The 11,378-nt window shown below is 44.7% G+C and overlaps 1 protein-coding gene across 1 annotated transcript in view; it reads left to right on the top strand.

Annotated features, from left to right (window-relative positions):
- Positions 1 to 2,597: 2,597 nt before the first annotated feature.
- The window catches only part of LOC102728118 (ubiquitin-associated protein 2-like), a 92,471-nt gene continuing 83,690 nt past the window's right edge, over positions 2,598 to 11,378 (top strand). Inside the window, exon 1 of the mRNA XM_081804074.1 lies at positions 2,598 to 2,698. The gene's annotated coding sequence lies outside the window, so the exon portion shown is untranslated. The remainder of the gene's footprint in view (positions 2,699 to 11,378) is intronic.

Below are 11,378 nucleotides of genomic sequence, written 5' to 3'. Positions count from 1 at the left end.
GCACCTGGGTGGCTCAGTCGTTAAGTGTCTGCCTTCGGCTCAGGTCATGGTCCCAGGGTCCTGGGATCGAGCCCCGCATCGGGCTCCCTGCTCTGTGGGAAGCCTGCTTCTCCCTCTCCCACTCCCCCTGCTTGTGTTCCCTCTTTCGCTGTGTCTCTCTCTCTGTCAAATAAATAAATAAAATCTTTGAAAAAAAAAAGTCTTTGCCTCTCAAGGGTGGTTTTATTTTTGACTCTCCCACACATTTCTATAAAGCAGGAATACAAAGAGGAGGAAGACTGAACTGACCAGGCACAATTCCAGCTCACTGTCAAAAGGGAGAGATAAGATACATCTACACATGAATGGTCATGATAATTTTTGTTTCAGCCTGAGCATTCTTTGATCAATTCAGATTTATAACAAAGGCTTCCCTTGAACTGAGCAGAACTGTTAAGGTTCTGATTGTTATTCATCAAGTAATTTAACTACAACAGTCTATTAGTAACTAGGGTGTTAGCTAGTAATTAGTATAGTGCCCTGCACAAAGATCAGTGTATGTTAATTCCCTTCGCACCTTTTGTATCTGCTGTGCCCAAAGGGTACATACCAGGTGTGAAAATAATTGTTTATTGAGGGTTTAACTAGGTGCCAAACAGGGACTTTACATGACCTCATTTTATTTCTTTCTTTATTTAAAATATTTCATTTATTTATTTGAGAGAGAAAGAGAGAGAGAGCACAAGCAGGCAGAGCGGCAGGTAGAGAGAGAGGGAGAAGCAGGTTCCCCGCTGAACAGGGAGCCCAATGTGGGGCTTGATCCCAGGACCCTGGAATGATGACCTGAGCCGAAGGCAGATGCTTAAACAGCTGAGCCACCCAGGTGCCCCTACCTGATCTCATTTAATTTTCACAACCTGGTGAAGTGGTGTCATTGCAAAGGAGGGAAGCTCAAGTTGAGGCAAGGCCTGCTGTATTCCAAAGTCCGTGTACCTAACCAGCCTGGGATACTGCCTTTGAGAATCAAATAGGTCAGTAAATGGGAAAATACTTTAAACTCCAAAATACTGGGGTGTCTGGGTGGCTCAGTTGGTTAAGCGTCTGCCTCTCCTCAGGTCATGATTTCAGGGTCCTGGGATGGAGCCCCACACTCTGTTCACCGGAAAGTCAGCTTCTCCCTCGCCCTCTGACCCTCCCCCCCTGCTCCTGCTCTCTCTCGCTCTAATAAATAAAATCTTAAAAAAATTAACTCCAAAATACCATGCTACAAGTATAAAGCATTATCGCCTCAATTATGCTTAATTCCTGGAGTTAAACAAATCTTTGAGAGGAGGGTTATTCATTGGAGACAAAATCTGGTTTTGCTCTCTTCAGGTAGAAACAACGGAACCTAAGGCTTCCTTTTTTTTATTTTTTTTAAGATTTTATATTTTAAGGGGCGCCTGGGTGGCTCAGTCGGTTATGCGGCTGCCTTCGGCTCAGGTCATGGTCCCAGGGTCCTGGGATCGAGCCCCACGTCGGCCTCTCCGCTTGGCGGGGAGTCTGCTTCTCCCTCTGCCTGCTGCTCTGCCCACTTGTGTTCTTTCTCTCTCTGTCAAATAAATACAATCTTAAAAAAAAAGATTTTATATTGTAAGTAATTTCTACACTGAAGGTGGAACTCGAATTCACAACCCCAAGATCCAGAGTAGCATACCCTACCGATTGAGCCAGCCAGGTGCCCCTCTAAGCCTTTCTTTACAGGGAGCAATCCCTGCTTCGATGGGTTGATTATAAGATTTAGTAAAAATTGCTGTATTGACATTAAGTAAACAGTCAATAAATGTTAATCAACTCATGCATAAGGGGCTTGGTAAAAGAATTCAACGCCCACATTTAACAAGCCAGAAGCCCCGAGGCCCTTTTGCCCTGGGTAACTTCCTTATTGAAGCCGGCTCCACGCCGGGGCACTTCGGCTAGCCGTTGGCGTTTTCCCGCGCAGAGGGCGGAGCGGAGCGCGAGCCCGGGATCGTGTTAGCGGACCCCCCCCCCCCCGCCGGGACTACATCTCCCAGCAGGAACCACGCTAAGCCACCTGGCAAGCGGCGCCCGCCGGTATTAGTCTCAGAAGCCTCTGCTGTCCGTTTTCCCTCTCGGCTTTGCCTCAGGGCACTAAGTCATAAATGCAAGGTCTATGAACCCGCGAGGGAAAGGCTGCAGTGTTGGGTGCCTTTGCTGTGCAGCATATTGGCGATAGTATACCCCCCGCGCAAGGTTTGGGAAGCCAGGCCTGTTTTGAATGGTTGGGCCACATCACATGATGAGAGGAAGGCGGCCGCAGGGGAGCGACTCGAGGTGCCTTGTGAGGTCATGATAGCGCGACAAGCTGCAGTTGTGGGCATCCTGGATGCGGTATGTATACCTTTCTGACAGCTCTGAGTACGAGAAATTTTATAAGGTCTCCCTTATTTGCTCCTTCCCGGTGCCTACCCCCGCCTCGGCGCTGTTGGCCTCTCCTAGTTGGTATGTGGGAGGCTGAAGGAAGCGACGCGTTCTGTGGGCGGGCTGATGAGCCCCGAGCGAGCGTCGCGTGGTGGCTCCTCCTTCGCTCATGACGCAGAGGTCACGTGACGGGCCGGGCCGCCTCTGCCGCCGCCGCTGCTTTGTAAGAGGCACATTGGCAGGTAACGAGCGGCGGCGGCGGCGGCAGCTGGTCCCGAGTCCAGCGAGAACAGCAGCGGTAATTGGCACCCTCTCTCTCCTTTCCTGTTCCAGAGCCCTGAGCGTAGCGGCGTGCGGTTTCTAGTCCTGGGTTCAGCTCTTCTTTCCTTGAACCCTCTTCATACTGCCCCAGCGCCCACTCATGAAGACCGGGCCAAGCGTCCCTCGCCAGCTTCAGGCGTCCTCAGTATGCCCAGGCCTGGGCTCCTTCCTTCCTCTCCCTGCGGGTCGTCCTGTGCTTCTTCCTGCCTACTCCGGTCCTAGTCGGCCTGGCCCCACCCAACCCCAGGGGGCGCCTTCCCCTCCCCCCTTCGGGTTTCTGCCCTGGAGGGTGTGGTTTTCTCTCCCACCTCTGTCCCTCCCTGTCTGTCCGCTGGAGCTCCAGCGCCACGCTGATGCTCCCCATCCTGACCACCTTCCCGTTTTCACGCCTGTCGCTAGTCTTGGGACTGGACATCTGAGAGCCCAACTTCTGCGCTCTGTAGCCTTTCTTGGTTTACCCGAAGGAATAGTTAGATTCTACTCCTTTTCATTCTGGGAGGTTTTGGTGTTAGACTCTGGGGACTCAGTTTCTTTCTCCTCCGTCCCGGTTCCTCTAGTCTGGTTTTATCAGAGTTTTAAAATATAGTTTTGAGAGCACCCTGTAAACCAAAGTTCTATGTTACTCTTTCTTTAGTGTATTATATTTCCATTTTCTTTGCTTCTGAATCACTCTCCCACCTTTTCGCCTCGGTTTTCAATCTCATTTTTTGCCCAGGCATCTCAAGTGCCGCCACTTTGATCTTATGTCCTTGTTCTCTCTAGGAGTTGATCCCGTCATCGTTTCTGTTATTTCCTGTTTGACATAATCTTCTAGCTTACTACCACCTCTGTTGTGTATTGGTTTCTACTTACGTCCGAGGTGTATGGTCTGTTAGTAGTTAGGCTTATTGTCTTTAGCCCCTTTGTGCCCTAACAGTTGAGAGCTTTTGAAGGTCTTTATAAGGTATCCAAACATCTTTTATTCGAAGGGCATATAATTAACTTTTTGGGTGAACCCAGGCCTTTTATATTTTCTCAATTATGGTATACTTTTAATTAATTAATTTTATGGTATACTTCCTTTTTTTTTTTTAATTTTATTTATTTGACAGCGAGAGAGGGAACACAAGCAGGGGGAGTGGGAGAGGGAGAAGCAGGCTTCCCTCTGAGCAGGGAGCCTGATATGGAGCTCGATCCCAGGACCCTGGGATCCTCACCTGAGCCGAAGGCAGACGCTTAACGACTGAGCCACCCAGGCGCCCTATGGTATACTTTTTAAACCAAGAGTTATGTCAGTAGTGTAGTCCTCACTTTCTGTCATGTATTGTACATCCCAATTTTTAGTGTCAGTTTGTCTAATAATGGTGGAAGGAAGATGAAGCTAATACCTAAGTTCTCCTGTATCCTTGGCATTGGGTGCCTAGATTGTGATGGTACTTACCTGTTTCAGGAAAGGGAGTAATTTCCACTCTCTGGAGACCATAGAGTCTTATAGTCCACCAATATCTCTTACGTACCTGCGGGGCCCCTTGGCTGGGGCTATCATCCTCCCTTTGCTGTGAACACTTACCGTGCAGAAGTGACTAGTTTCCCACACTGCTCTTCTGCTTATCTCCAGTATGTTCCATCTGATTTTTCCTCCGTAAGGCTAGTTCACATGTGTGATGAGATTTCCCCCACCTCTGTCCTGCTAGTTTTCCACAGCTCTGATTTCCCCTATTTGCTTCCTTGTTGCTTCTGACCCTCAAATTCAGAGAAGGGAGAGTTTTTTGTTGTGATTGAAATATGGCTGGAAGTGGTGGCATGGAAATGAGGCCATGGGAAAGGGTTGTGATAATTGCCTCTCCTGCCTGTTTCCTGCTGCTCTGGTTTCCTCTGGCCTCTCTCTTTAAATGTGGGCTGGACCAGCCGCAGTCACATGGAGCTGCCTTTAGAACAAGGCTAGAACAACAATAACACCTCGCTTCCTTTTCCTGGTAACTGATGCAGCCTGTGCAGTATTCACCAGCAGTGTCTCTTGGTATTAGCCTGAGTGACTTTTATTGTTTAGGGAGAAATGGTAGGAGAACATGGAGAAGAATGGTTAATTTCAGTAGGCCCCTGTGTTTTGATGGGAACTGGTTGCTATCTCCTTTAACAGTACACTATATGAAGAAAGTATAAACCAGTATTGAAATTTTGAACTGGTGTGAAGTGAAGCCTTTACTTTGGAAGTGTTATTCTTGAAGTATTGATTCCCCGGTCCTTTTATTTTATTTTTTTTAAGGATTTCATGTATTTATTAGCTCGACCGTGTGCAAGCGGAGAGGGGGCTGAGGTGGGAGGGAGATGCAGAGGGAGAGGAACAAGCAGACTGCTGAGTGCAGAGCCCCACCCAGGGCTTGATCCCATGACCCTGAGATCCTGACCTGAGCTGAAATCGAGTCAGATGCTTAACCCACTGAGCCACCCAGGTGCCCCAAGTTTCCAGTCCTTTTTAAAAATGAGGACTTAAGATGTGTTGTTATAAGACACTTTTTTTGTTTGATGAATGCCTGCATGAATTCACAGATTGTGAAGTTTCTGTGTTCTTAAATTTTATTTTGTTTATTAATCCTATGAGGCCAGCAAATATTAGTTGGCTCCTAGTTAATTCGAGTAAATGGAGTGTCCTTTAAAAGTGGAGTGTATGGCACTGGTTGTGTTGACTGGTAGGGTGGTGGTTCACTGATAGGTCTTGGAAGCAGCTATTTTCTCCCCTCCCCCCACCCCACCCCCCAAAGGAGAGTGAAGATGTAACTTGAAGGAAGGCAAAGAGAGGGAAGACTTACAGGGAATATCACCATTTAAGCCTGTGGTTAGTTTTGAAATAATTTTGACCCAACTGTCAAATATTTAGGAATGGAATCCTTTTTTTTCATTTTTAAGTCCAAGAACCAAATTAATCAGGTTTGGGTTTTTTAATTTTTTTTTTTCCAAATATTTTATTTATTTTTTGACAGAGAGAGAGACAGCGAGAGAGGGAACACAAGCAGGGTGAGTGGGAGAGGGAGAAGCAGGCTTCCCACTAAGCAGAGAGCCCGACGTGGGGCTCGATCCCAGGACCCTGGGATCATGACCTGAGCCTAAGGCAGACGCTTAATGACTGAGCCTCCCAGGTGCCCCGGGTTTTTTAATTTTTCAAAAAAATAAAATTTTTTTTAAAGATTTTATTTTTTTGACAGAACGAGCGAGAGGGAACATAAGCAGGGGGAGTAGGAGAAGGAGAAGCATGCCTTCCACTGAGCAGGGAGCCCGATGCGGGGCTCGATCTCAGGACCCCGGGATCACGACCCAAGCCTAAGGCAGACACTTAACGACTGAGCCACCCAGGGCCTCTAAAAATTTTTTTTAATGATTATTTAGAGAAAGAGCAAGAGAGTGTGTGAGTGGGGTGGAGGGGCAGAGGGAGAGAGAGTCTCAAGCTGACTCAAAGCTGAGCACAGAGCCTGATGTGGGGCTTGATCTCGACCCTGGGATCATAACCTGAGCCGAAGGCAGTCGCTTAACTGACCAAGCCACCCAGGCATCCCCAAAATAAAAATACCTTAAAAAAAAAAAAAATAAATTATTTGAGTTAAAAAAAATTTTTTTTTTTTTTTAAGATTTTATTTATTTATTTGACAGAGACACAGCGAGAGAGGGAACACAAGCAGGGGGAGTGGGAGAGGGAGAAGCATGCTCCCCACTGAGCAGGGAACCCGATGTGGGTTCGATCCCAGGACCCTGGGATCATGACCTGAGCCGAAGGCAGACACCCAACGACTGAGCCACCCAGGTGCCCCGAGTTAAAATTTTTTTTGGCATAGGTTTTTGAAGACCAGGTTTGTGAATTTGTTGCTGACATGGCATGTATGCTAGAGTGAGTTTTAATTTTCAGATAACTCATTTTCATACTGGGTGATGAGATCAATTGAATTGGAACTCATAACTTTGGAATTTATTGAAATGGGGCTTCGATAAAGGAATGTGTCATTTAAGACTACGCAGAGTTCTTAGAAAAGTTGTTAGGAATGTGTAGCTTGTTTTTCTTCATTTGGGACTCTGAAAACAATAGAACATACATAAAATGTAAAATTTTATGAGAAGATTTTCAGATTTATAGAGAATTTCATTTGGATTTAGTTCAGGCTTATTGTTGCTGTAACCTTGTTTCTTTTAACACTGTTATTATTAACCTGTTTTAACTAAGATGTCACATAGGAACTTTCAAGTTATACTGTATGGGGGCACCTGGGTGGCTCAGTCTGTTGAGCATCCGACCCTTTGTGCACCCTTTGTTTTCTCTCCATTTTATTTTTCTGCCTCCTGCCCTTTCATCCCCATACAATAACACTCTCAACGCTCAGTCTCAACTGATGAGGTTGTAGACCTTCTGACTGTACTTGCCACATAACATGCTGCTTTCAGGCAGATGAAAACCTAAAATATCCTTGCAACCTCTTTTCATGGGCTTGGGCAAGGTGCATAGTGCTACCTGTATTGTGTGTCTACCTAGCTGGAATGTGTGCTCTTTGAAGGGTGCGAGTTTTCATTTGATAACAGTGTTTGGCATTGTCAAATCATTAAGCAAGAGAATAAGTGGGCCTAAAAAAAATACAGGTTTAGCTGAAATAGGGTCTAGGGAAAAAAAAGACTGGCTTTAGGATTGATTGACAAGCCTTACATTACATTGTTCTTAGACCAAATCAGTTTGTTCCTCCTCTTTTTTGAAACTTCAGGGTCAGGCTATCGGGTACTGTTTGACCTAAGAAAATAACATTTTAGAAAATACAAGAAAATCAAAAGATAAAAATGAGTTAATCATGGTTTAACATTTTAGTAGAAATCCTTTCTTTTTTTTTATTTTTTATTTTTATTTTTTTTAAAGATTTTATTTAGAGAGAGCGAGAGAGAGCGCACACGCACTAGTAGGGGAGAGGGAGAAGCAGACTCCCCGCTGAGCAGGGATCCCAATGTGGGATCATGACCTGAGCCAAAGGCAGACAACTGACTGACTGAGCCACCCAGGTGCCCCTGAAATCTTTTATTTTTTTTTAAAGATTTGTTTATTTTAGAGAGAGAGATCATGAGCGAGCGAGAGGAGGGGCAGGGGAGAGAGAGAGGATCCCAAGCACACTCCGTGGAGCCTGACTCATGGCTCCATCCCATGACCTTGAGACCATGACCCCAGTCGAAACCAAGAGTTGAGACGCTTGACTGTTGAGACACCACCCAGGCACCCCAGAAATGCTTTTTTTTCTTTATGTAAAGCATATACTTAAAGTGTGATAATACTTTTATACTTCGTGATGGTTATTGAGGTAGAGAATACATACCAAAGAAGGTATCTGAGGTATAAAAACACATGTAGAGTTTTCAAAAACAAGAATAAAATGACTAGTCAAGACACAGAGCATTACTGTTGCCTAAAAGCCCCTGTCATTTCCCAGGACATTCCTTTCCCTCTTTCCCAGAGGTAACCATTAGCCTCCATTTTGGGTTTATTTTTAAAAATTGTTTTTGAGGGGTACCTGTGTGGCTCAGTTAGTTGGCTCAACTTTGGCTCAGGCCATGATACTAGGGTCCTGGGATGGAGCCCCACGTCCGGCTCTCTGCTCAGCAGGGAGCCTGCTTCTCCCTCTCCCTCTGCCTTTGGCTCCCCCTGCTTGTGCTTGCTCTCTCTCAAATAAAATCTTAAAATATATATATTTAAATTTTTTTTAGAATAATTTTTATTCCATATAATCCATAAATAATTTAATATTGCCATTTTCAGTCTTGAATTATTCAGAGTAAACTACCCACAAAATGGGGCTCAAACTCACAACCCTGAGATCAAGAGTCCCATGTTCTACTGACTGAGTCAGGCAGGCCCTCCCTCAATCTTTCACTCTTAAATGTTTCATATTCATTCATGTTGATTCTGTCAGTCATTTTTAGTAGTATGGTACTCCACTGTAAGGATATGTCACATCTTACTCTATTGTGATGGATGTTTGTGTCATTTCCAGTTTTTTGTGATGAGAAATTTTTACTTGTCTCTTTGTGAACATTTGCACAACCTGACCCTCCCCCCAAAACAAACTTTTTTTTAAGAGAAGATTTAAGATTTCTCGAGGCTATGTAACTGGGAGTGGAGTTTTTGGGTTGTGTTTGTAGTATGTGTAACTTTACTAGGTGAACCCAAACTGTGTTGTATACTCATTTTTAATGAGGCTCTTCATCTTAGCTACAGAACACAGAAAATTGAGTGATTATTTTTTCAATTCTCTAGAGGATGTACATAATTGAAATCATTCTAGAAGCCTAGGGAAGAAGTTAAATTCATACATAAAATGAATACCTTAGACATTAGAACTAAATTCTCAAGACTGAGTTGATAAGAGTTTCACATCCTTATCTACATTTGGTATTGCTTTAATTTTTAAATGTTTTTGGCAATTCTAGTGGGATGTTTTAGTTACATCTTTTGTGAACATCACACAGCTAGATTTTGCTTTGCTAATATCTCCTGCCAACTTGTCTTTTAACTAGAGCATGGAGACTGTCATTGTTGATTATAATTTCGGATATTTTGTATATATTTTTTGCTATCAAAGTCTTTACTTGCCTTGTGTTTATTTTTCTGTTCTTTTTGCAGTTTTGATTATTTCTGTTTGGTTTCCTTCAACTTTTTAATTTAATATTTTTTAAATCTATGAAAGCTGAAGGAGTATTATGAACACATGTATACCTTTGACCTGGAGTCACTACTTAGTATTTTGCTACATTGACTTTGCTTTCTACCATGCACATTTGTCTTTTGAGGCTGGGGTTTTTTTTTTTTTTTAAAGATTTTATTTATTTGACAGAGAGGGAACACAAGCATGGGGAGTGGGAGAGGGAGAAGCAGGCTTCCTGCCAAGCAGGGAGCCCAACGCGGGGCTTGATCCCAGGACCCTGGTATCATGACCTGAGCAACGCTTAACCACTGAGCCACCCAGGCGCCCCGAGGCTGAATGTTTTGGAAAGTAAAGTGAAACATCTTGACATATATGTCTAAATATTTCCTTAGCAAGTATCTCTTTACAATAAAGAGCTTCTCTTAAAAAGAAAAACAAGGGGCTCCTGGGTGGCTCAGTCGTTAAGCGTCTGCCTTCGGCTCAGGTCATGATCCCAGGGTCCTGGGATCGAGCCCCGCATCGGGCTCCCTGCTCCGCGGGAAGCCTGCTTCTCCCTCTCCCACTCCCCCTGCTTGTGTTCCCTCTCTCGCTGTGTCTCTCTCTGTCAAATAAATAAATAAAATCTTTTTAAATAAATAAATAAAATAAAATTTTGAGGAGCACCTGGGTGGTGCAGTCTAAGTGTCTGACTATTGGTTTCTGCTTACGTTGTGATCTCAGAGTCATGAGATCAAGCCCAACATTGGGGTTCTGTTTGGAGAATGCTCCAGATTCTTTCTCCCTCTCCCTCTGACTCTTCGCCCCCCCCCCCCCCCCCCCGCTCAGGCTTGGTCTGTCTGAAATAAATAAAATCTTAAAAAAAATAAAATCTTTGAAAAATAAAGAAAAGGGCATCTGGTGTCTTGGTCAGTTAAGTGTCCAGCTGTTGATTTCATCTCAGGTCTTGATCTCAGCGTTGTGTGTTCATGCCCCACGTTGGGCTCCATGCTGGGAATGGAGCCTCCTTATAAAAATAAAAAAACCCCAGAATTTTGTGTCAGTTTTAGTTCAGTTTTATTAGAATTTGCTATTATTTTGATTACTATATTATTGTATCTTTTGTTTGGCCGCCATTGGTAGTTTATTTGTAACAGCTAGTAAAAGAGAAACTTTATTTTATTTATTTATTAATTAAAAGATTTCTTATTTTAGAGAGAGAGTGCATGAGCCAGGGGGAGGAGCAGAGGGAGAGGGAGAAGAAGAGTCTCTTCTGGGGAGGGAGCCTGACATGGGGCTCGATCACAGGACCTTGAGATCATGACCTGAGCCAAAGGCAGCCGCCTGGGATCATGACCTGGTGTATCGACCGACCGCTTAACCAACTGAGTCACCCAGGTGCCCCTATTTATTTATTTTTTAAAGATTTTTTTTTTTTTAAGTAACCTCTACACCCAAAATTGGGTTTGAATTCACAACCCTGAGATCAAGAGTCCCATGTTGCACAGACTGAGGTAGCTAGGTACCCCAAGAGAAACTAAGTTATTCTCTTCTATTTATTTACTTACAAGTGAGGGCTATGCACAACGTGGGGCTCGAACTCACGACCCTGAGATCAAGAGTCGCATATTCCTCTAAGCCAGCCAGGCACTCCAGTTACTCTTTTTTTTCTTTTTAAAGATTTTATTTATTTATTTGACAGAGAGAGATAGCAGCAGCAGGAACACAAGCAGGGGGAGTGGGAGAGGGAGAAGCAGGCTTCCCGCCAAGCAGGGAGCCTGATGCGGCGCTTGATCCCAGGACCCTGGGATCATGACCTGAGCCGAAGGCAGACGCCCAATGACTGAGCCACCCAGGCGCCCCTCCAGTTACTCTTACTATAAGTTACATTGTTTTCTTTGGGTCAGGTTTTTTTTTTTTTTTTTTTTTACAGAGAGAGAGAGAGTACAAGCAGGGGGAGCGGCAGGCAGAGGGAGAGGGAGAAACAGGCTCCCCGCTGAGCAGGGAGCCGGATGCGGGGCTCGATCCCAGGACCCCGGG

Source organism: Leptonychotes weddellii, chromosome 14 (genome assembly GCF_054177405.1).
Source record: "Leptonychotes weddellii isolate Sample4059 chromosome 14, ASM5417740v2, whole genome shotgun sequence".
NCBI classification, from domain to species: Eukaryota; Metazoa; Chordata; class Mammalia; order Carnivora; family Phocidae; genus Leptonychotes; species Leptonychotes weddellii.
This window is presented reverse-complemented; position numbering and strand designations above follow the sequence as displayed.